Source organism: Mustela putorius, unplaced genomic scaffold, assembly GCF_011764305.1.
Source record: "Mustela putorius furo isolate JIRA1106 unplaced genomic scaffold, ASM1176430v1.1 tig00004007_pilon_pilon_pilon, whole genome shotgun sequence".
Classification (NCBI taxonomy): domain Eukaryota; kingdom Metazoa; phylum Chordata; class Mammalia; order Carnivora; family Mustelidae; genus Mustela; species Mustela putorius.
In genome coordinates, this window is record NW_025422145.1 from 10,539,536 (window position 1) to 10,564,270 (window position 24,735).

General features: G+C 43.1%; 1 protein-coding gene across 1 annotated transcript in view; it reads right to left on the reverse strand.

Moving 5' to 3' along the window:
- The window catches only part of RBFOX1 (RNA binding fox-1 homolog 1), a 1,454,978-nt gene that overhangs the window by 1,182,456 nt on the left and 247,787 nt on the right, over nt 1–24,735 (reverse strand). The window contains exon 2 of the mRNA XM_045072277.1: nt 14,619–14,681. The gene's annotated coding sequence lies outside the window, so the exon portion shown is untranslated. The remainder of the gene's footprint in view (nt 1–14,618; nt 14,682–24,735) is intronic.

Consider the following 24,735-nt stretch of genomic DNA (forward strand, 5'->3'; position numbering starts at 1 on the left):
TAGGGATACTCAAAAAGAGAGAGGTTTCCTCTCAATGCAGAACCTTTCTCTGCAGTGCTGTCTACTATTGTTACCTGGAAACACTTTTCACAGAGATGGTTTTGCAAAGAAACATGGTACCAAATGATCACTTAGTCCTTCCTAAGACATTTATTAGAGAAAAAAATAGAAACGATGAGTGGTACTGGCTGCTTTATAGCATGTGTCCTTTTAGCCCACATGTCTGCTTTGGCTTGGTGGCATATAGGAAAGCGGTATCTGCTTATAGACTTACATCGGAATCACTTGTTTTCACCAACTCATATACCTCAACTTCTTTATGATCCCAACTCTCTTGGCCCACAACACATATTGATATGCTCATTACATCATTTGCTCACATTTGGGGTTTGCCTCAGGTTGGGTCACCCTGGTACAATCTTGGCTTTTCACAAAAATGGCAGTAATTCATATCCCACACCCCAGATTCACTTCTCAGAAACCATTCCTGTTGGGAAGGTGGAATCCAGCAAGACTTGGCATTACCATCTTGAGTCCAAATGCGTCATTAAAGGATAAAGGAGGCTATCAGACGTCAAAAGGTCATCCTTCTGACATAAGGATGAGAGAGAGAGAAAGAGAGAGAGAGAGAGAAAGGGGGATCAAAGTGCCAGAGGGTGCATTTCTTGAGAAATGTGCAAGTTCATAACATATATAAATGTAAAGCATTTCTAGAATATCCCCATGGAAAGAAATTGTTGAATAATAAGAAATGTTCTAAACTTCAGGTTTCAAAAAATGGGAGAGATTGAAAAATGCTCTTTTCGATGAAATTTTAAGGTCCTTTAGGATAAGGATTTTATTGTAGGCTGCCTTTCTTCATAAAAGAAAATGGGAACAGGGATTTGCACATAGCAGACTTTCAATAAATGATATTTATTGAATCTGATATTTATCAAATGTGAAATAACTGACTAGGCTCCAAGCAACTTTGAAATAACTCATTATAGATCATTTTCACTCAGGGGCTAGAGGATTTCTGTGTCCTGTCTGACTTTCTCTTGTAGCTCTATATCTGATCTTACATATATTGCTACCTTATATTTGCATGGTATGTTCTGTTATGAACACTGTTGTCACATGTACCATGACATTTTGTTTTCACACCAGCTCTTCAAAGAATCTCTGGGCTTCCACAGCTGAGAAGACTGAGGCTAGGGGAACTATGAGTTTTGCAAAGACCCCACAGATAGTGTATGATGAGATGAGAGCTAGACAACTAGTTTTGGGCTCAACTCCAGCCCTCCAGTGGTAAGGAGCCCAGTCCTCTGTAAGGCATGTCATGATGTACCAGCTCTTCCAATTCTGTTCTAAACATCTAATCCAGCTCTCCTACCTATGGCATGGGGATCTTGAATTCTCTGAGCCATGATGTGCTCATACTCAAATAGGACTAAGGCTAGAAACAGTTATAGAAACTTCTGATTTGTTGATCCATTTAACAGATGAGAAATCCAAAGTGCAGAAGGTCAAGAAGCTTCCAGCGATCAGGGGCTAGTTCAAAGATGGGGGCTTGAGGGGCACCTGAGTGGCTCAGTGGGTTAAGCTGCTGCCTTCAGCTCAGGTCATGATCTCAGGGTCCTGGGATCGAGTCCTGCATCAGGGTTTTCTGCTCAGCAGAGAGCCTGCTTCCCTCTCTCTCTCTCTCTCTCTCTGCCTGCCTCTCTGCCTACTTGTGATCTCTCTCTGTCAAATAAATAAATAAAATTAAAAAAAAAAAAAGATGGGGGCTTGATTCTATGTTCATCAGCTCCTCTCTCCTGGCTCACTGCTTCTCCCACCCACCACGTACGCTTACTGTGTACCTGGGAAGCCAAGCAATGCCCAGGTAGTAATGATAGATACAGAAAATACTGCCAGGCGGTTAACATACTTTTATGACATGTTTTTCCATTTTATTTATTTATTTTCATTTGTACTACATTTTCACTAGGATTAATAGGGTTTGTTAAGGAAATGCCACTCTCCCTGGGTGCATTTACCAACAGCACAGCTCTACAACTTCCTCCCTCTGTTGGCTCTCTTCTCTGATAAAGCATCTGCTTAGAGAGATGCATGAAGCAGCACAGAGTGCCAAAGTCTTCCACCTGGGGCCCATACAAATTCAAAAATGAGAAAACCAACCTCAAAGCCATTGTATTCCATTCTGAGTCACCTTTTCCTGAAATTAATGGAACCACGTCTCCCAGTCTGTCCTGTGTGTTTAACAGTGTAATCTGTAGCAGAATCCAAAAGCCTAAATTGATTAAACCCTATCACAGAGTATTCCCTAAGCAATTTTTCTTGCAATTAAACCACTGTGTTGAAAAAGAATTTGGTTAGAAATACTAATGGGTATCCCCAACTGAACTGTAACCTTACTCCTGAGACTCTAGGATGGCACTACACCCTCTTGACTGACAGTAATGTGAAATGAAATCATCTTAATATTTATTCACCACATGGAGTAGATAAGTCTCCAGAAGCAAACAGCTCCCCCTCTCTGACCACAAGGGAAAAATCCTACACTCCTATCTAAGGTAGAATAGTAAGACTTGGCACACGCACCACCACTCTCCTGTTCCTATACCCCTGGAAGACATTGCTAATCAATCATACCATTTTCCTGCTGAGCTCAGATGCAATTCTTCTCAACAAAACTACAGGGAGCCTTCACTAATCAGAACTGGCAAGAAAGAAGAAATATATTTGCCTGCCGTCTGTCTAGATAGTTTTACTTTACTGAGCCTAGACACAAAATTCCCTATGACCCAATCCGTACATCCAGATTTGAGGGAACCTAATTCCATGGGATACTGAATTTTACTAATCATTATATAATGACCATTCTGGCATCTTCAGTTGACTTTAAATAAAACTACTTTTCTCAAATGAACGAAAAGTTGACCTTCTCTTCTTCAGCACCACTAGCCAATATTTCTCAAGAACCCCATAGTAATACTTGGATTTCCTCTCCAAGTTCTTATTTCCTTCTTTAATCAAGGTAAGTGTATTCAGCTGGTAAAACCTATCTCTAGAAAAATCCTTCTGAGTCTAACCATTCCATTTCCTATTTGCCCACTCCAAAAATAAAGTAATTTTAATTCACTTTAATTGTCCTACAGCCCTCAGGGCATATAGCAGTTATGTCCTTTTTAACAGTTAGCATAAGGTGGTTTTCTTTTAGTTCTCCAGCAAGTAAGGAAGTAGAAAATCCTCTAGGTAGGAAAAATCACTTTTCTATTAACTGATAAATAATAAAACTGAAAGATGACATATAGTATTATTTTAGAAACTATGGGTTTCTAAGCATTCATTTATATATTTTAAAAACCAAGTTATAACATACGAGATATAAATTAAAATACATGTCACCTATTTTAAACTCAATGGAACTGTTAAAAACCAAAATTCACATGAATGCATTTCAAAAATCTTACTGGTTTTATTCAACAGTTCGTGAATGGGGCAGCACCCAAGGTAGCAGACAGAAAGGAGTTCTGAGGAGCTGTACAAAGTGAAAGACTTTTACAGGCTGAAAGAAGGAACAGGAAGAAGAAAGTTATAGGAAGCAAAGAAGTGAGTGGTTACATCACGGTTACTTTCCTTTAGGAGATGGCAGAGGCCTAACCCACTAAGCCACCAGGCATCCCTGGTTTGTTTCTTTTTTTAAAAAAAATTCTTTTTTGGGGGGATGCTTGGGTGGCTCCATGGCTTAAGCCTCTTCCTTCAGCTCAGATCATGATCCCGGGTTCTGGGATCGAGGCCCGCATCAGGCTCTCTGCTTAGCAAGGAGCCTGCTTCGATTCCCCTCTCTCTCTGCCTGCCTCTCTGCCTACTTGTGATCTCTGTCTATCAAATGAATAAATAAAATCTTAAAAAAAATAAAAATTTAGAAAAAAAAGAAACAAACAAAAAAACCCAACCTTCATGATTTCTACGGGGCTTAGAATACACTGGTGATGGATAATGATGCACTAAAGAATTGAGCAAATGGCTGGATTTTTTGCGATGTTGAGTAGATGAGGAGGAGGAGGAGGAGGAGGAGGATGGATAGTTGGAAGGAGGGAAGGGAATGGAAGGGAAGAGGGAGGATGGATGGATGGGTGGATGAACAGACAGACAGATAGGATCCTTGAATTTTTTTCCACCCCCCGTGGTCACAACCCCATTCTAAGCCAAGGCCATTCCTCCTTCCCAGACTATTTCAATACAGCTCTTAATTATTCTCCTCGTTTCCACTCGGCCTTCACCTAAGCCTTCTTCAGTATAGTATCCATAGTAATACTTTTCAAAACAGAAGTATAATCGTGTTTCTTTCTTTTTTTTTTTTTTTCAGATCCTTTGGTGGATGCCTATGGCAGTTACCATAAAATCTGAAATCTGAAACAGATGAATCTCTCTCCCCTGTCTGCTCTTTCAACACCATTCCAGCACTCTGTTCCAACCACACCTTCTTTGACTTCCTCAAAAGCCCCAAATGTCTTGCCACAGCCCAGAGACTTTTCCCTAGAATGTGTCAACTTAAATATCAATTCTGTGATCTCCCAAATTAAATTACTATACTCTCTGCATAGACTCCCAGAACATGCTTGGCGTTTATCTCACAGAACTTACAACCGTTTATAATTATACATTGACTTATGTAATTGTTTGTCAGGGAGTTAAAGCCCGTGGGTTCAGGTAACTCGCTTGTCTTGTTTCTCACTGTGTCCGCAGCAGCTCGAACCACGCCTGGCAAAGAAGAGCACTTGATGGGTATTTGTTGAGTTAACAACGAAAGAAAGGCTCCAGTCACCTGCTTAATACAGTGAGAGAGCAGTTCCTACAGAAGAGAGATGAGGAAGAGCATCACAGGAAGGTTGGGCGAGCTCTGATTCCTCACCTCTGACCACATCCCTCATCAAAACTCTCACAGGGGCAAAAGAAGGCTTGACACGTACCATCACGTACCATCAGTGACTTTGAGCACAGCACAGTGAGAGTTCCTCAGGGGGATGCAAAGAGGCACAAGGCTTCTCAGGAGCTCTGTGCAGGTATAGCACCTGCAGGCCCTTCAAACATGTTTGCAGAATTAGCTTTAGAAAAGAAGCTGGCAACCTGTGTCAGCCACGACCATGCAGTGGTAGGACCACGTGTTCTGAATAATAAAGTCCTTTTTACTTTAGACTGAAACAGTTGCAATCCTTTAATACCTCATTCCCATAATTCTTCATTAAAATATTTATTAAAATCAATATATGAAAATTCATATATATAATGTATACCTATATGTGTACATACACATACACATACACACACACACACACACACATATAAATCTCAAAGGCAAAATTCAGTTCCTTGCTTGCTAGTTCTTCATCTTTGTTTTGCTTTGTCTCATTTTTTTTCTCAGAATGAAACTTCAGATGCAACCCAGTTAAAACCTCCACGGAGTGTCAAACCACCATGAGGCTAGAGGCATGTTGGGCATCAGAAAAGCTCTGGGTTGTGACTCTCCGTGGCTCTCTACTTTGCCTGTACTAACAAGAGTCCTTTTTATTGCACAGTCCCTGATAACCACAGAGAATGTTTCAGTTTCCACGTTCACAGCGCCCTGTACTTGATGTTCTCATTCTTTCTTTGCCTAGAGAAGAGAAAGAGGAATGAGAGCCTGTAGAATTGTTTCTCTTTATTTGTACCCGTCATCACTTCACCTACTTTTTAAAGAAATAAAGTTATAAATAGAACCTAGACATTAGCTGAGATCCTTATACACTGCCATCCTCCAATCCCCGTGAAGCCAAAATTCCTTGCCACGATTTCCTTAATGACATGTACAGTCCCACTGGCATTTGGGACCCAGGCCATGCAGACAGAAAGAGGTCAGTGTAGCGGTCAAAGACGTGGGCTCAACAACTGAAACCCAGCTATACCTCTTGCAAGTCATCGGACTCTGAGCAGTCCAAGCAAGGGTCAGTTTTCTCATCTGTATAACAGCAGTAATTAGCAAGACCTATCTTACTAGGTCACTGTGAGGATAAGAGGAGGGAATGCATGCAAAAATGCTTAGCTCACGTCTGGGCCCAGGAGCACATTTCTAAACATTAGGTGTTTATCTTTGGAACCGCTGAACCTGTTTCCGCTGCATGGACTTGGGCCAGAACTCAGCACTTCACAGAACTTCCATTAAAACTCACTCCCGAGGGGCGCCTGGGTGGCTCAGTGGGTTAAAACCTCTGCCTTCGGCTCAGGTCGTGATCCCGGGGTCCTGGGATCGAGCCCTGGGTCGGGCTCTCTGCTCAGCGGGGAGCCTGCTTCCTCCTCTCTCTCTACTTGCCTCTCTGCCTACCAGTGATCTCTGTCTGTCAAATAAATAAATAAAATCTTAAAAAAAAAAAAAAAAAACCTCACTCCCGAAAACCCCTCACTTTTTGAAGAGAGAGGTTAGTTTTATTCTTGGGTGGTATGGGGATGCGGCAGAAGGCGGGAGGGATTAAGTCTACAACAAACCAAAGGGTTTCAAATCAGACTTTAGTAACAGCTCTTGATTTCCTCCGGAGCTCCTCCCTGCACACAGGATCCCCTTCCCACCCACTTCCTGCTGGATCCTTCCGCTCACTCCCTCTCCTTTCTTCCACATCAGAAGCACTACAAGGTCTTCTCTATCTAAAACAGATCACTACTTTTGCTACTAGCTTTTGCTGACTGGATCACCGCCCCTTATGCTCTCAGGGTTCCATTTGCCACCCCAAAAGGCTTTTCCCCTTTTGGGGTTCCAAAGAACCCTCCCCCTGCAAAAAAGGAGAATTTATTTAATCCTCACAAAAAAACCTGTGGGTGGCCATTGTCTTCCTCATTACAGAAGAGGAAATTGGGGCTGGGAAAGGTTAAGTAACTGTCCCAGGTTTGCAGAAGTGGTAAACAGAGAGCCAAGATTTGAATCTCCATTTGTTTGTCTTAACATCTTGTGCTTTTTCCACTAAGATCACAGCTTCCTTTATAGGAATCTCAATGAACTATTGGCTGTGACCCATTGGGTTTATTGAGCACACAACCCAAATACTCCCAGTGTATTTGTCTTAGCAATGCACAACTTTTGTGAACTTCTGCCAACAAAAGTTTGTGTGCATTGGAATGAACAGCCCATAAAGCTAGTCGGAGAGTACAATGTAGTCTTATACCTGAATTTATAGATATAGCAAGTATACATAAGAATAGAGCCATCAGACCCCTGATTTCCAAACTCTTGAAACTCTGGTCAAGAAATAGCATCAAAGAGAGAGATTCTTGAATTCCACTAGTCTCAAAAATAAAGGCTTGTCCCAGAATCCATGGATTCTCGAGCTCATTCTTCCTTAAAGCTTTAACATGTCACAGCAGTGGGTTGTTTTCTAATCTGGATTCTCCCTCTATTCTGTGGGTTTCTTGAAGGTAAAGATCCTATCTGACTCATATTTCCAACCCCATATAACCTGAAACCTCATTCTAGGCAACTAAATCACAGGCAGCTAAGAGTAGAAAGCTCAAAAGACAATGTACTGGCTGTAAATTAGCACAATCCATTTCAAAAGGTGATTTAGTGATATGCATCCAAAGTCATAAAGATGCTGATTTCCTTTGACTGTACAATTCCTCTCAGCGGTATTTACCCTGAGGAAGTTACTCCAGGGAAGAAAACTCCACAGATCCTGAGTGATTAACTCTGGCAAAAATGGTGATGGAGAAAAGAGCAGAGAGCTCCTAGATATTCCATAGTAAAGGAATAAAACATCACCCTGATGATACATTGTGTAACCCTTAAGATTATGATCATAGGGAGTGCCAGAGCAAGATCAAAAAGACAAAAATCTCAAGCTAAAACTGAAGAAAGAAATTACAACACCAAACCACAAGCCCATGGTGACCATGGCTTTAGAGCACATATCTGGGAATGGATTACATGGAAATGTGGGAAATAAAACCGGCTTCATGGCACAGGTACAGGCTAGAACATTCCCGGCACAGGTACCTTGTTTCCTCAGTGTCTTCAGAGGAGAGCCTGGATTCTATTCTGAAATGAAAGGCAGGCCCTTGGAGCAGAGCCCTGGGTGAGAGAGCACAGCTTTGCATGCAAGACATGGAGATTCCCCTTCCTGGAGCCAGACCCACACCGGCTGTAGTTGTGATTACGCTCTCAGACCATCTGCTCAGGGGCTGTGAAGGCAGCCATGTGTCCTCCTGCCTGGACGCCAGGAGGACACCGATCACTAGTCAATCTGCTTGAAATTGCCTCCGATGATTAGTGTGTAATGACTCAGGTAGGTCATGGCCAGGGACGTTTCTGTTATTAATGCATTAGCAGCTGTAAATGGGCATTGATTCTGCACAGAGTGCAGGTTTATGGACTTGGTGGGGAGAATCTGGCCCTGTGGAGTGTAAATGGTCATTGCTGGGGGAGGAAGCACCCTGCAAGGGCATTGTACTTTGGAGAAGAGTGAGGAAGGCCAGCCAGCTGTGAGAGGAAAAACCTGACCTGAGAATACGGAAAAGAAGAATTTACATGGAACAGGGCCACCTCTTGGCCCTCTCCCATATTTGAGAGAGATCTAATCATATCCTTGCAGTCTGACCCCAACATATATTCCTGTCTATGAGTGGCTAGTCCATGATAACCGACACAATTCGGATTTTTTGTTTTATTTACTTTAAATTTTATTTTACAGTTTGACCATAAATTAAGGGCCTCTTTCATTTTAACATCCCTACCACTCTGGAAAAAATCCAACATCATTTATCCAAAGCTAATTGTAAGTGAATGAATGAATGATAACATTACCAGGGTAAGAACATTGACTTACATATCAATGTCATGGCACTCTAAGCTGGAATGTACCACAGTACAGTTTTTCAAGATAATTGATCCTTCTTAAATAGAGAGACTGAGGTCCAATGAGTGATCTGCCTCCCCAGTGATCATGCACACACAGGCCGCCCAGTAGAAGGGACTACTTCTCCGTTATTTAATTGTTCTGAGTAACAATAACTTATCATTGTTACCATTTATTTACCTCCAACTGTATGCCTGGCACAAACCTGGGGTTCACACCTTCTGAGGCAAGAATTCTCATCTTTGGATACAGTTGCCCAAACTCAAAAGAAACTAGCCACATGTTTTTGTTTTTTGTTTTTTTTTTTTTAAATATATTCTGGCTGGCAGCCCTCGGAGAAAGTTTATCTTTCTCAAAAGAAATCTGCAGCCTCTTCCATTTGGAAAAACCAAATTCCTTGTTTCTGTGACTTATGAAGCAGCCATTCTTTATGTGTTTGTCATTTGCAATTTGCAGCCATTGCCACAGGTTCACCAATATCTCAAATAAACAAGCTCACATTACAATGCAGAGTAGAAACAGCAAGTAGATCTCATCTTTAGCTTCAGTGAAAAGATTTAGCAGAAGCCCCAAGTCATTGTAGTCATTGTTTTTCTTAGGTCATTTGACTGGTAACTAATGAATAATTAGGATGAAAAGAACGATTTAAGCTCACAGGTGCTCCAGTAGAAGAGGCTGCAGGTTGAAACCTGCCTTCATTTCCTCTAATTCTATAATGCAACCCATGGGCGTGGACCAAACTGTACCAATACCAGTTATTAACAGAGCAAACAGAAAGTGGCCTATCCATACTATACTAGTCCCAGACCTACGCAGCATATTCATTTTCTTGTCCAGAAGACAATGAGTTCATTTTTGCCCACAGCTAGGGGGTGGGGAATAGCCACTGTTGGTCATAACTCAGCACCCTCTACCTTGCCGAGGTAGTGATGCTTCCCTTCAACCTTTTCTTCTGTGGCCTTGTTTCTTTCTTGTTTATGCACTGAATTCCAAGTCAGAAGGGGTCTTAGTTGCAGACTATTCTAGTTCAGCTCCTTATTATTGTTATTATTTAATGAAAAAAAATTAAGTCAGATTGGTCACTGTGTCAAGGATGACGTGGTCAGTTCACAGAGCCTAACTCTCTTGGTTTTTCAAAGGCTGATCTAGATTGGGAGGTATGGCAAGGGAGTGCTATGAGGGGTTACGGTTGACAAAAGAATGGTTTCAGACAGGGTTATCATCATTCAAAGAAGTAAGCCAACTTGATAATTCACTCCATATAGATTTGTACATATACACATATATGTGTGCATACATACACATATATGTGTGTGTATCTATATATGTACTTGCCACTTCTGTGGCATTGGGGATAGAGCAGCAAGCAAGACAGGTACACATTATGTCTTCAGAGACCCTCTAGTCCAGTGGAAGAAGCAGATAATGCATAACACATAAATACGATCATTAGAGCACGTGAGGAGTGCTATGGAAGATTTAAACTGGGTGAAATGATGGGGAATAATGAGGCGGGTAGTGGGGTGCCACTTGAGGCTTGTCTCTTTGTTATCCACAGTCCTGAAATGCTGCAGTCATACACACCTTCCCTGTAACTTTCATTCTTTTTTGTCTCTCTGTTCAACAATAAGGAAACAAAGGAAAATGTTCTTTTTTTATTTATCTGCCTATACTCTCTGATGCTTCACAGTCTTGTGTAGTCAGTAAATCAGAAAGAGACCCCCACCCCCCACCCCAGAGTTCCTATTCCCAGTCTAGAAGGGATGAATTAGGGGAGCAGGAGGGATTTCACAGAGATTGCTATGCAGCAGCTTGAGAGAGATAAGAGATACAGATATGGCATGTGTGAACACGGATGCCTGGCAGTGCGTGGTGGGTGGTGGGTGGCGGGTGGTCAAGTGTCAGAGCACATGGGAAGGTCAAATGAGGCCATCATTTGATGTGTCCTCTACACCGTGAGACTCTAAATCAAATGGCATGAAACCCACCCTAGGCCTGGCCGTCATTTAAAATTAATGCAGTGTTGCTCCCACTCCGGCTCCCCCTCCCTCCGGTATTCATCGGATGGCTGACCTCTCCCATTTTTAGCCCATCTGCTGACTTTTAACTCCAGAGAACTCCAAGTCCCTCAAGACAATTATTGCTCTTTCTCTTTCTATTCACCTTATACTGTTCTACTCTTTGCCTGCTCCACAGAGTCCAGATTCTAAAAATACTATCCCAGGGTCAAACTTCTATACTGAAAACAGGCTTTGTATTTTCTTTATCTTACAAGGAGAATCAAGGAATTAAAGTACACATTTCATCAGGAGAGTCTTAACAGAGATATATAACTGGAGTGTGGACTAAGAATAAGGAAGGGTTGCTCCTGCTGTTAGGACCACAGGTAACAAATTTTGGAGTCAGGAAGTAAATGCATTGGGAGTCAAGAGATCAACATGTTTGATTAGAAGACAAGGTTTCTAGACATTCTAAGGGAGGCAGTGTTGAAAGCAACTAGCTTACTGAACACGTAACTTCAATGACACTCGTGTTTCAGGAACAGCAGTCCTCCAACATATAGAATGGAATCCAAGGGATGGTGGCTTTAGGCATTAAAACAACTTAGAAAGACTTCACCACCATTTGAGGAAGGAGTACCTGGAGTGATATGTCAACAGAGGGAACAGAGAAGGGCTTTCGACAGGCCCAGGCCTCACTCCTCTTGTGGTGGTGGATGAAGGTCAAGACACAGTAAGTGGTTACTGAAGCTTGGGACTGGGTTACCCGGGGAGAGAATGGTGTCCAGAGGGAAGTGAGCAGGGTGTGGTCTGATTTTAGTGTTAGGCATTTGGAGTCAGACGTACAGCCAGAAGCAAGTATAGATGTACAGCAACCTTTGCTGCATAGAACACTGGAATTCAGTAATAGATTCGGAGTGTGCTATTCTAGGCCCATCTAGGCCTTGGCAAAGCAGACATCATAGCTTTGAACAAGAATTAGAGTAGTAAGTAGAAGACAAAAGACAGCCATCATGGAGATCTAGAACGGTCTACCGTCTAAGGTCAATTCTGTTTCTCCCACATACGTAACACTCCATCTATCTACCCATCCCCCATCCCTCCATGTGTTCACCTGTCACTATGCCCAGCAAGTGCTGTCTACTGTGACCTCTATCTTCAGTAAAAGCTGTAGATATAATCAGAGGTTATATACTGTCTATTAACCAGAGTATAACAGAGACCAGCCCATTAGAATGAGCATATGCTGTGGCATTGAAGGATCATTAACTCTTTTGTTCTGGATGAAGGGTTCATGTAGGGGAATAATACGTACAGAATTGCGAGGAAAGAAGATGCTTAAAGGGCTTGGGACAGCAGCAGTTTACCAAACAATGTCTACACGGGTAATACCACCTGGGTACCAGCCTGGATGCAAGGATGGAAAACTCAGAACTGGCTCCTGTATTCATGGGGCCTCCAGTCTAGAGCTGTCCCATCCGTATGGTAGATTATTGCTGCCATGTGACAATGCTTAAATTTAAATCAACTAAAAATAAACAAAGTAGTAAACTTAGTTCCCTGGTGGCAGCAGCCACATTTCAGGTGCTCAGTGTGGTTACCATACTGGACGGCACAGAGAAAGAATATTCCTAGCAGGACAGAAAATTGTGCTGGAGAGCACTGGACAAAAGAAAAAAGCAAATACTAAATTAATTTTTGGTCATTAATTAATAAATTATAATTCCGGTACAGCCTGCCAGGGGAGTATAATCTGATGGGAGACAGAGAGAGATCTTAGGAAGGCTTCCACTGGAACTTAAATTTTAAAGTTGTAGGAAATGACTCTGAGGGTGAAGTTCAACCAAGGACCCTACTGCCGCCAGCCTCCTGTCGGTTTCCACTTGGTCCTAGACACTGACTGAGGTTCACTGCTCCAGCTCTCATCACACGGAAACCATCGAAATCTATTAGGTACACAGAAATTGGGCAGCCGTTCTAAATATCCCCAGTGAGAAGTTTTTCCATTTCTTCCCTTTTTATTTTTTTTTAAATTATCAGATATCTACACACTGGTATGGAGCAGCAAATTAATAATTTTTTTCCTCCTTAGACCACAATCATAGATATGGAAATACCATATCCAAAGACAAATTAACATGAGCTCCTTACAACACTGTACTAATTATCTCGGGGACCAGAGGCTCCCCTAGGTTAGAAATTTCAGCCCCAATCCAGCGTTGGAACATGGATTCCTTTCTGAGAAGCAGTAATTTGTATCATGTTGAGAAGGTAGAGAGGAACGTGGGAGGGTCGCACATAATCTGAAAACCCATCCTTGAAACTTCCTCCCTCCATCCTCACCCTGTCTGCTCCAGCACCGCAAAGGCATCCATGAGAAGAGAAGGATACTGATGGAAATGGAAAAAGATAAAGTAACGTGCATATTTAACGTTACACCAAATAGATTTGAACAGACTTCTTGCCAAACAGCCCCTCCTTTCCACTTACAGAACCTCGCAGTTTTTAGAAAATGCTGTAGCCTGAACTTCAAAGGCATTGAAAGATACATGTGGCATGTAGGGAATTAGACACGAAATTTCCTTTATTATTGGGAACAAAAGCTGTGGGTCTAATCTCCTGTGTGATACAAGCTTTCGCTGATCAGGGTTACGCTAAGTCACTCTGATGTAGCAAACAGCGAAGACACCATCTTTTTTATTTCTTTCTGTCTCCTCCCTCCTCTACCATTCATATATGCAAATTCTGTACCCAAAAGGAGAGTCATGCCATACCACTGAGGGCAAAGAATTCCCTTTGATCAGCCTCTTCCAGGCCTGGAATCCCCCAGCCTCGGATTCTACCTGCCCCTTTATGATATTTGATGCATCAAATTATATTCCACCAATCTCAAAAGTAGGACATGTTAAAAAAAAATTCTAAAACCTTACAAGGGAAGCTACGTCTTGAGAAAAAAAAAAATTTTTTTTTTCCTATAGCCTTTTAAAGTTAGCCTTTTAAAACTTGGATATTTAGTATTAAATTATTACAGAGCAATTCATAAAACAAGTTGTTTGGACGACTGCAGAGGAGAGCAAATGTCCCAGACTTTTACAGAGGCGTTAGTCTACCAACACCACCACCTCAAAAGCTACTGTATCGTAAAAAAATAAGAGTCGGGGAAATCGGAGAAAATACTGCTGGCTTCACCAAAAATCAAGTCCTTGCGCACAATGAGAAAGGCAGACGGCGGAAAGTGCTTACTTGTGAAAAACAAATGCAATTTCTGAAACGTACCCCAGCATCCGAAAGTACCAAATTTCTTTTTCTGCGGTAATTTTTATACAGTAATAATGTATTCTGGCCCCAAATGAATTGTTCTTAAGTGCCTCAAGAAATATGTGGTCTCACTAACTGATCTGTTCTGCTTTGCAGGGTCATGTAACTGGGAGGGATGAGGTTTCTCCTAATGAGAAAAGCTCAGGGAACAAAAGGACAACAAAAGCACATTTCATTTTAACCCCTAGCCAGTAGCGGTAGGGTTAACCCCCTGACACGCACACACATTCCTGTGTTCCTTGTGGGGGTTCTGCCCAGCAAACCCTCCCCTCACCTCTGAATCCAACGTAGTAGTGCAGAAAAGAAAGACACAGGCAGGCAGCCCAGTGTTTGTGGGAACTTCGGGCCCGCGGAAGAGAGCTTTTCATCTCAAACACGATCAAAGAAATAGATGTATTTATGTAATGAAGGTTCAAAAAGTGGTCACACTTACTGAATGCTGAGTCCGATCAAGGAAGCCGTAAGTTCCACTGGCATGAGTTCTTTGAGCAGTGTCCTAGGGAAGAAGAGAGGGGAAGACTTTAGGATGGAGGAAGGTATTGTATTGTGCCTTTACTTTTTTGTCATAGTCACATGTGGCTAACTTCTAAAATAGGCTCCTGATACTATGAATTGGACAACGATGATGGTGGTGGTGATGATGGTGATGAAAATGATTAAGTCAATTAAGTGCCTTTGACTCAGGTCATGATCCCAGGGTCCTGGGATCAAGCCTGCATCAAGATTCCCTGCTCAGCAGGGAGTTATCTTCTCCCTTTTCCTCTGCCATTCCCCCTGCTTGTGCTCTCTCTATCTCTCTCCATCAAATAAATAAATAAAAATCTTTTTTGAAAAAATCAAGTCTTTCAATATATTTTCATTTAATTCTTTTACACTGCAATAGAAGGTGTTATGATTTTCTCTATTCCAGAAGAGGAAACCAAGGCTCAGACAGCTCAAGTAAGTTGTAGTTGCATGTAGGTGACAGAGCCTGGATTTGAAGTTGGTGATTGAACATCGAGTTTAGAACCACTCTGCTGAGCTCTTGCCTGACACAGTGAACTCTACGCCGCAGGATGTTTTCAAGGAAGGATGAGAAGCCAATCTTTCAGAGACATTATTGTGGATTCTCCCACATGGAATTAGGTGAAATGAAATAAACTTTAAATATCTTTTCAACTCCAGAACTCCAGGATTCTATAAAGTTCAATCCCACGATGGCCAATATTCAACATGACTCCATTTTGCAATGAATAAAACTGGGATTTTTTTTTTAAAGATTTTATTTATTTATTTGACAGAGAGATTACAAGTAGGCAGAGAGGCAGGCAGAGAGAGAGAGAGGAGGAAGCAGGCTCCCTGCTGAGCAGAGAGCCCGATGCGGGACTCAATCCCAGGACCCTGAGATCATGACCTGAGCCGAAGGCAGCGGCTTAACCCACTGAGCCACCCAGGCGCCCCAAAACTGGGATTTTTAATTAAAATTGTGATTTTAAGTGTCCCATCAAGAATCAGTTTCATGAGCATGGCTATCATCACCCAATCAGAAGGAGGAAGATCCACATTCACTGATATTTAAATAAACCAAATATCACACAAACTACAAACGGCCATTATAATCTCATATAATTTGGTGAGTTGGGGGAGAGGTCATATCCAACCAGAAAGATTTACTAATAGATCTGAAAGAGTTACATGGCACCCTATACTCAAAAGAGAGTTGCTTCTGACCCTTTCACCTTCTGGGAGACAAATGAAGAAATGGGATTAATTTGCAGGGTTCTAGAATATTGACCCAGGGCTCTATTACTCCTCTCAAGTACTGACACAATGTACAACCAGACTCAAAGTAACTCCCAAGTTTCAGAGCTTGCTTATAAACATTACTCACAGATATATGTTCGGAAAATATACTCCCTTTCTTAGTATCTTAATATGATGGACTTTCTTTTTTAAATCTTCCCATTTGGTGAGCTCACTGATGTTGGTAACTTAGAACATCTGAGAACACTGAGTGGTTTCAAAACACTGGGAGAGAGATGTGTATCTGGAGAAGCCTGCGGGTGCACACAGCTATGACGTAGCGAGGACGGTGGTCACAGTGGTCATTTGTCTGTCCTTTCTTCCTGCCCTTCATTCATTCATCTATCCCATCATCCAAGGCTCTGCTACCTATCAGCTTTGTTACCATGACTGAGACACTTAGCTTTTCTTTGTCTCAACTTCCTAATCTATAAAATGAGAACAAATACACTACCTACCTCAATAGATTGAGGCAAGTATTAAAAGTTAATATTTGTAAGGCACTTGGCATTGTGCCTGGCACAAAGTCAGTGCTGTTTAAAAGTTGTTTATTCTTATTATTGAAATATATATAGTATTTTATTAGTTTCAGGTGTACAACATAGTAATTTGACAATTATAAACATTATGAAATGCTCAACACATTAAATGTAGTTACCACCTGTTACCATGCAAAATTATTATGATACCATTGACTACATGCCCTATGATGTAATTTTCATCCCTGTGACTTACTCATTTTATAGCTGGAAGTTTGTATAAAAGCTTGTTATGGGGGCACCTGGGTGGCTCAGTGGTTTGGGCCTCTGCCTTTGGCTCAGGTCATGGTCTCAGAGTTCTGGGATCGAGCCCTGCATTGGACTCTCTGCTCAGCGGGGAGCCTGCTTCCCGCAAACCCTCCCCCCACCACCGCCTGCTGCTCTGCCTACTTGTGATCTCTCTCTCTGTCAAATTAAAAAAATATGTATTAAAAAAAAAGTTTGTTATGATTTACTAAGTGCTTTTTTACACCAAACACTGTGCTCCTGATGCCTACATTCTGTGGCACTCCGGGAGGTTGGGGAAGACTTGCCAAGGAAGTGGCAATGGAACTGAACTCTTCATGCTGAGAAGAAGGTAACCACATGAAGTGAAAGAACAGGATTTGGAGAAAGGAGGTAGGAACAGTTAGAAAATGAATAGTCAAAGTATGTAATTATCTTCTATAAATTCATAGATGCCTCAGTTGGAGAACTATGTGTCCTAATAATGATAAAAATATCAGTGATGATTGTAAGAGAAAAATACTAGTAGTAATAGTTTTCTTGAACCCAACGTATACCCAGGCTTTGTATCAAAATATGCAGGAGTCTTCTTATTTATTAAAAATGGCGATAGTTCCTATTCTCAAGTTCAGCCTTCTTAACCCTTGCCTCCCTCCTCCAGTCCCTCTCTCCTTCCCTTCATACACTCACCAACATACTCTAGGATCCAGCTAAAATGCACTACTTGAAACACGCACATCCACCTAAGTGTGACCTTCTCTCTGTTGCTTTTGCTGACCTGTTCAGCCGGACTGAATTTTTTTCCAGGGGCCCTGGGGTCTGTCACAGAGCCTTGTCTCTGAACAAGAATCATACTCTCTAACCTACTGTAGAGTTGGCCTGCTCAGACTGTGGACTCCTAGAGGACAAGGACAATGTTTTATTCAATTTGGTAGCCTCATCGCCTGGCACAGTGCCCAGATACTTAGCAGCGACTCACTACACTGGACAGCATAAGCAGTGATTCCTCATGGATGCAAAGTGGTACACCTCCAGAGAAGGGCCCTGAACTTCATTCCAGAGGGAGGGTCTCCCTCAGCCAAATGGCCTTCACTTGTGTTCCCATACCTGGTGCCCAGATAAAAATGTTAACCTCTCATGCATGTCAGCTTTATGGCCACAACTTTAGATTTGCTTTAAATTCAACCTGCAGTTGAAATGAATTTATAACCATACACCCTTATTGATTAGTAAGAATCAGTCAAATCCTCCAGGTGGATAATTTTATAAAAACAAACAGTGGAGGGGGTATCTGGGTGACTCAGTCAGTTAAGCATCCCACTGTTGATTTCTGCTTAAGTCATGGATGGTCTCAGGATTGTGAGATCAAGTCTTGCATTGGACTCTGCACTGGGCATGGAGCCTGCTTAAGATTCTCTCTTTCCCTCTCCCTTTCCTTCTTTCTCTCTCCCTCATAAATGAATGAATGAATGTAAACAAAGGCTGGGAACCATTATTCCAAGTTGAGAACAGAAATAGTCATTAACAATGGCACATTGTCAGACAGTGAGAAAAATCTAAGATACTCTCTAGCGTAGAGGAGTTCCAGAGGAGTTGTATATATTAAAACAAAACAAACAAACAAAAAAAAAACTAAGATTGTCCTGAGTTTGCAATTACTCTTGCAATCTACCTAAAGAGCAATTTGTGACCAGGGAGAATCCTGGGTCCCCATGGACCTGGGTGGAATTTGCATCGTACCAAGACTATGCCAGAGCCCAAAGACTGTAAGGGAACAAAACGCGAAAGGACATCAGAACAAAGTCAGGCAGACAGAGGTGAAGGATGGCTTTCTGCATTAGCTGCCCTAACCTCTGCTCTCATCAAATGGACGCACGAAATAGCGAACCAATTACTTCCAAAACACTGGAGTTGATGAACCCTGGGCAGGCAGCGTGCAGTTTAACTTTCTCGCTTGGTGAACAGGGCTGGCTACTGCAGTGTTTCCACTCCCACAGACAACCACCGACCGCTTTGGGGTTTCCTCACCTGACAACCACAGTGGGCTGTGGAGATCACCTTCTGGCTCCAGGCGTGCACCTCGCATCCTTCCACAGAGCAGACACAGTGATCTTTACAGAATATGACTGTGACTGTACTATTTGACTGATTAAATCCTGCACTGATTCCATTCCAGACTGAGCCTGACATCCTAACAACCTGACTTCCTGCATGCTCTGCTTCTGGCCACAACTCCAAGTTTATTCACTTATCACCCTCCTTCTGGACCCCCTCGCGTACCAGCCCAGGGGACCTTCCAGTTCTGGATCGTACTTTACTCGCCACCTGCCACAGGGATGTTGCACATGCTGCATCTCCAGGCTAGGATGCTCTTCACACCGATGAGCTCCCGCTCATTATGACTTTCTTGTGGAAACCCCTACCACGTGATCTCCAGAGCCCTTCCTCCATAGCACACATCGCAACTGTCACGTAATAGTGACAGTGATCTGACTGATGTCTGTCTGCCTCCACTATGTCAGCTCCCTGAAGGCTGGGACTGCATCTGTCCTGCTCACCATTTTATTGCCAGCTCTGACCACACTGTTGTGGCTATGAAGGCATTCAATACGTATTTGCCAAAGGAAGGATAGATGGAAGGGAGGAAGTGTGGAAAGAAGGCTTCCTCACCCTGTTCCTAACTTTAGACAGGCTTTGGGTGACTACACAGCTTTTCTGAGTTATTCGCCTCCCCATATCCCATCTCTGCCTAGCATAGGTACAGAAATCACGTATTCCGTATACGATCCTGTCTCCATGAGGGTAGTGTTCCATAGGGATGGAACCTCACCTGATCACAAGTCAAATTCTCTCTCGGGAAGTTAGAGGGCAGTCTTGAGTTTTAGCTAGTTTCTAGAACTGAGGACAAAGTAATGGTGGGGTCACCATTCTCTGCCAGGTGTTCGGCAAGTAGAAGAGAAGAAGCCAGGCTCTGGAGCAAGAAGAATGCGGCAGAGAAGATAATAGGCAATACTGGAGGGGCCACGGGAGGGAGGTTTCTGGGTGGAGCTGAGACTCACCACTATGGTGTATAATAAATACCCCATTTCTTGAGCTACTCTGAGTGGGTTTCTGTTACTTGCCAATAGAAGAGCCACATGCGAGATACTGGTCTCAATGGATGATATATTGCCTGGCTGGGGCATTCTCCACCAGCCCTTCGCACAGATTAGCAAGCTGTGCCTTAATCAGTGATTGTGAGTGGGTGCATGCTCTCCAGCCATACCCAGTGGTCTGAAGGGGCATCTAGTGTACGGCAGCCAGTACCACATGGGCTTATTACGTGCAATCTGGCAATGATGGGGCATGGAGAAGCTAGTGCTGATCACACCTGGGATGGGAGCAGAGTGAGCATAAGTGGGGAGTACACTGCATTTTCCTTAGGTTGGAGATAGAGACCCTCCCCCAAGGGAATCCAGTGACGCTCAGGCATGTAACACAAGGCTGCTGACCAATGCAGGTGGGTGAGCGGATCAGCCACACTTGGTCATGCAAAGAAATCGTGTGTCCCTAGATCAGCTACGGACCCTAAAGACCCTGAGCTCTAGACTGAGAACCAGTAGGTCATTTTACTGTCAATGCGTGGTTTACTTCCTCATGAAAGCCCTGGGTTAAAGACCATCTCCCACTGTGATCATACATCAATAAACATTCTACGCAGCAAGGGGATACTTTGAAAGTTGGTTGTCCCCCATCATCTTTTCACATCCTACCCCACCCCTTCAGATACCTAGTCTCTGTGTTGAGTATCCCCAAAATATGCTTTTCTTCCCCTTGTATTTATTAAATGTAAGTGACTGAGCTGAACAAGAACAAAAGCCAAAGGCCAGTCGTTCTAAACAGAAAGTCCCAAGCCCTCTCATATCACTAGCCAGTCCCACGCCTAGGATTCTGTGCCTTTTCTGCTCAGTAACCTTGTACCTATTTTTCATGTGCCCGGGAAGACCTCAGCAGGCACAAGGAAGAGCTCCCTCGTCCCTTCTCTTAGAACTGCACACTCACGGATGATGGTCTCTACGTCTTTTCTCTCCAATGAGTTTACAGTCCTCAGCACCTTAAAGCCCTAGGCTGGGTTTTATCTTATTTATGAGTGACAGTATTACATGGGTTTTGGACTGAGAATTGGGTTCAAATTAATTCTCTTATTCATTAAGCTATATAGCTTTGGGCAAGCTGTCCAACCCCTCTGAGCCTCAGTTTTCTTCTCTATCAATTGGGGATAATAATGCCCTCCTCGGAGGGTTGGTGTGAGGACTACTAAACAAATGTTTTTCATACCACATATCCAAGAATGATGCCTACTTGGTCAACAACAGTCTTTCCAGTTTAAAAAGAAAAAAAAAAGTCTTAATGTACTTGGCAAAATTTTGCCAAAAGATAAGACTATCCAAAAGACTACGACCGCAAAGCCCGGGAATATCAGTGGTCAGCAGAACACCTGACACATGGTAAGAGCTCAGTAAGAATTCCAAAAATAGGGAACTAATGAGGCCTTTCCCTTAATGATGAAATACAATTGTAGCTGCTATTTCAAGGCTTATATTTGACTTGTCATACTGTCTAAATGCAATAAACATCAACTAGCCTGCCCGCTGCATTTAATTTGTCTATACTCACCTGTCCAGCAGGGGCTCAGGTAAGCTATCTGTGACTTACCTCTCCATGGGAAGCTTCTTCCTAGTCTCCCTCCCTAGAGAACCAAACTTCTACTCCAGGGACCTTCGAAGCTCCAGGGACCTTCGAAAGACTAACGATATTACATCCCACATGCCACCCTCCTTTGAGGCTTATTGTTGGTGTGTTTAATTTCCTGTCTTGGCCTTACAGGAGATTTCTAATGTTTGGGCTGTAGGGTATGTTCTGATTAAAAATAATCCTCTCAATTATAGGTTGGCATGAGCCTCCCGTCACACATACTCTGCCACCAGCCTCTGCTTTCCTGTCAGCAATAATTGTGTCTGCAGTGCCTAACTGTAAATGAAAACCCAAGGGGCAAGTTTGGGTCCCTGGTTCCCAGGCCGCACTGGATCTTTTAATTTGCACTGTCTGTCAAAAAGATGCCGCTGTGTGTACTCCAAAGAAAACCTGAGACTTTCAGATTCAAGGCTAGAAAGAGCAAAGGTACCACAGCCTTCTTGGAGAAACTGTATTTGAACCCGCCAGAGATAACAGGGTGTGTGTAAGGCAACGAGGCTCTTTTTATTCTGCTCCAAACTTCAGCTACACCTGGTATAAAACGGGAAGCTGAACTCTAGGGAAATTCCAAGACGTTTTTATATTATTTTCTCAACCAAGTACATGAGACAGGACATTGAAGTCAAAGTAAGCAATAACAACTCCGTGAAAGGAAATATACACGAGACCTGATTATTTTAATTTAAATAAAATTAAAACATTCTGGGTGCTTTCAGCTGGGAAATGCCATCAATTCCTTCTTGTAAAGCAGAGAGATCAACCCTATAGCCAGCCCCACAGTAGCGGAGGGGAGGATATTTTGGTGCACCTCTCTACTCCACGTCTCTTTTCCTAAGGATGACACCTGACCAGGAATGGACCCGGTCTTGATCACCTTCACCTTGCTTCCCCTTGGACGGACGATAGGAAGCAGAGATATCTGACCCTCAGATGAACATTAAGGGCCCTATCTCAGGAATTTACAACATGGACAGGAAGAAAATGTGCCACCATGTCAGTGTGTAGGCATGGCATTTGCGCAGTGATGCAGAATGAGGGCCAAGGGCACCTTCTGGGAGCAGCTACCATGGACAAGGAGAAAGCACAGCAGAGCAAGTCTGTCTGTGGGACACAGGGTAAAGAGTCAACGCAGAGAGAAGCAGGGGAGCCCACACAGAATGGAAGGGAGGCAGTTTGCACAGCTCGTCACCTGGGTTCCAGAAGCATTTCTATTTCTGATGCCGCCATGCCTGATGCCCTACTGAACATCCTCCACTGAGGATAAATACGAGATTCCAGGGTATCTTTCCGAGAAAGTGTGCCTTTGACGAGCTTGGCTCTGGTGGGTTTCTGTTATTTACGGCGTACATTTTGGTGACGGAGTTATCCAGGGTAGGCCAATGCAGGCCCACCCGGACAAGCTGCTCAAGCCCAGACAACTGCGCCGATGGAGACTGCCGTGTGGGTCAGACCCTGGTAAACTATGGACAGTAAGTCAAAATCCAACATGTGGCCTGTTCTTGCAAATGAAGTTTCATTTGGACATAGCCACACTCACTCAGCTATGCATTATCTATGGCCAGGTTCATGTGACAACAACTGAGCTGAGCAGTTGTGATAGACTTTAGGGCTTACAGACCCCCAAATATTTACTACTTGGCCCTTCAGAGAAAAAGACTGCCACCCCTGGATATATGTGGCTTACAGAGATTCCCACACAGATTCATGAAGACCTAAATAAATAAATATATAAATAACAATAATAAAAATCATATCTGTTAGGATCACTACCTAATACTAAGCATCTACTGCATACTATGTACACCTGTCATTTTTTTAAAAAAAATAGAGATATTGTCCAGTTTGGCTTTTTTTGGTGGGGGCCCTGGGACTCATTTCTAGCAGGAGGAGAGAAAGTGTGACCACCAACTTCAAAAAGGAGCTTCCCTGAAATAGTTTCCTTTACCAATCCTACTGAGAGCCTGGAGAACTTCTAGAATTTCTATCATTTAAAGGGAGGATTTTTTTTTAATTTTTTTTTCCCCTGTGGCCTCTGATGTTTCTTTAGAGGTACAGATGTCACGGCAAAGGAAATCAGGGAGAGAAAAGATTTCTAATTTCTGCAGACAGATTCTTAGGTTGAATGATAAAAGGCCGGCAGAAATGGATAGGAATCACTTGCTGATACTGTTGCACAAAATTGCTTGGGAAACAAAAATGCTCCTTCCCATCATAGCAGGAACAGTGAGTGAGTTCTTTCCACCAAGAGGAATGAGGCTTCTCAGTGTAAATGTTCCTGAGTTCACATGAACTGAGTTTACCCGAATCCATCAGTGTCTGGAGCTGGCCTGATACAAACTTGGTATTAAGGAGACCAGAAGATCTCATCCATGCAGAAACCAGGAAAACATCTCCCATAAAAAACTCGGGATGGGAAGAGAGGACCAACCACTGCAGAAACCCGACACGAAACGCTCTGCTGCTTCAAATGCAAAGGAAGTAGTACCAGAGAGGGCTCCGTGTCAGCCACAACGCACCAGGCTCCAGCAGCAGGGCCCGAAGAGACAGGAGACCTCACCACCCCCACCGCCCCATGGCTTCTACCCTGTGTGGTTTCAACTCTCATCTCAAATAGCAGATCCCTCTCTGCAGCAAATCTAGGACAGGCTCCTTCTCCTCACATTTATCTCAGTTATAACTACATGGCAAAGCATCACCATTGGATTAGGATCTGCCTCTCCTGACGAATTCCATCACTGAATACTCATGAGGACGCAGACACAGAGGGTTTTCTTCCCCGCCGAATGCTCTATGCCAACCACGGTACCCAGAACAAAACCAGTGCTCATTTAATATTTGCTGAATAGACGAGTGAATGGCTAATTCTAGAACAAAACCACATTTTCCTCTGGCATCCCGAGGGTCTCAGTGTAAGAAGGCCAGGGTGGACGCCACTAATCCAGCCTGCCCCGAAAGCTCTTTTGTTAAGCCCAACGTCCCTATCGACCCTGGTGTCCAGCTTCTTACAAGTCAGGTGGAGGACATCACAACATTTTAAGAGACCGGTGTAGGCATAAAGGAAGAGTTTTGACCTTGGGAGTTATCCCCACTGGGGTACAAACCCCAGCTTCAGCACTTCCGAGTCGTATGACCTTGAGTAAATTATCTTACATCTCTGGGCCTCAATTCTCTCATATGTGGAGCAGAAATGAAAATTACTCTTCGCAGATTCTCACAATGATTAGATGAGATTACATGGGAAGAGGGCTTGCTGGGGTACAGCTACAGCAG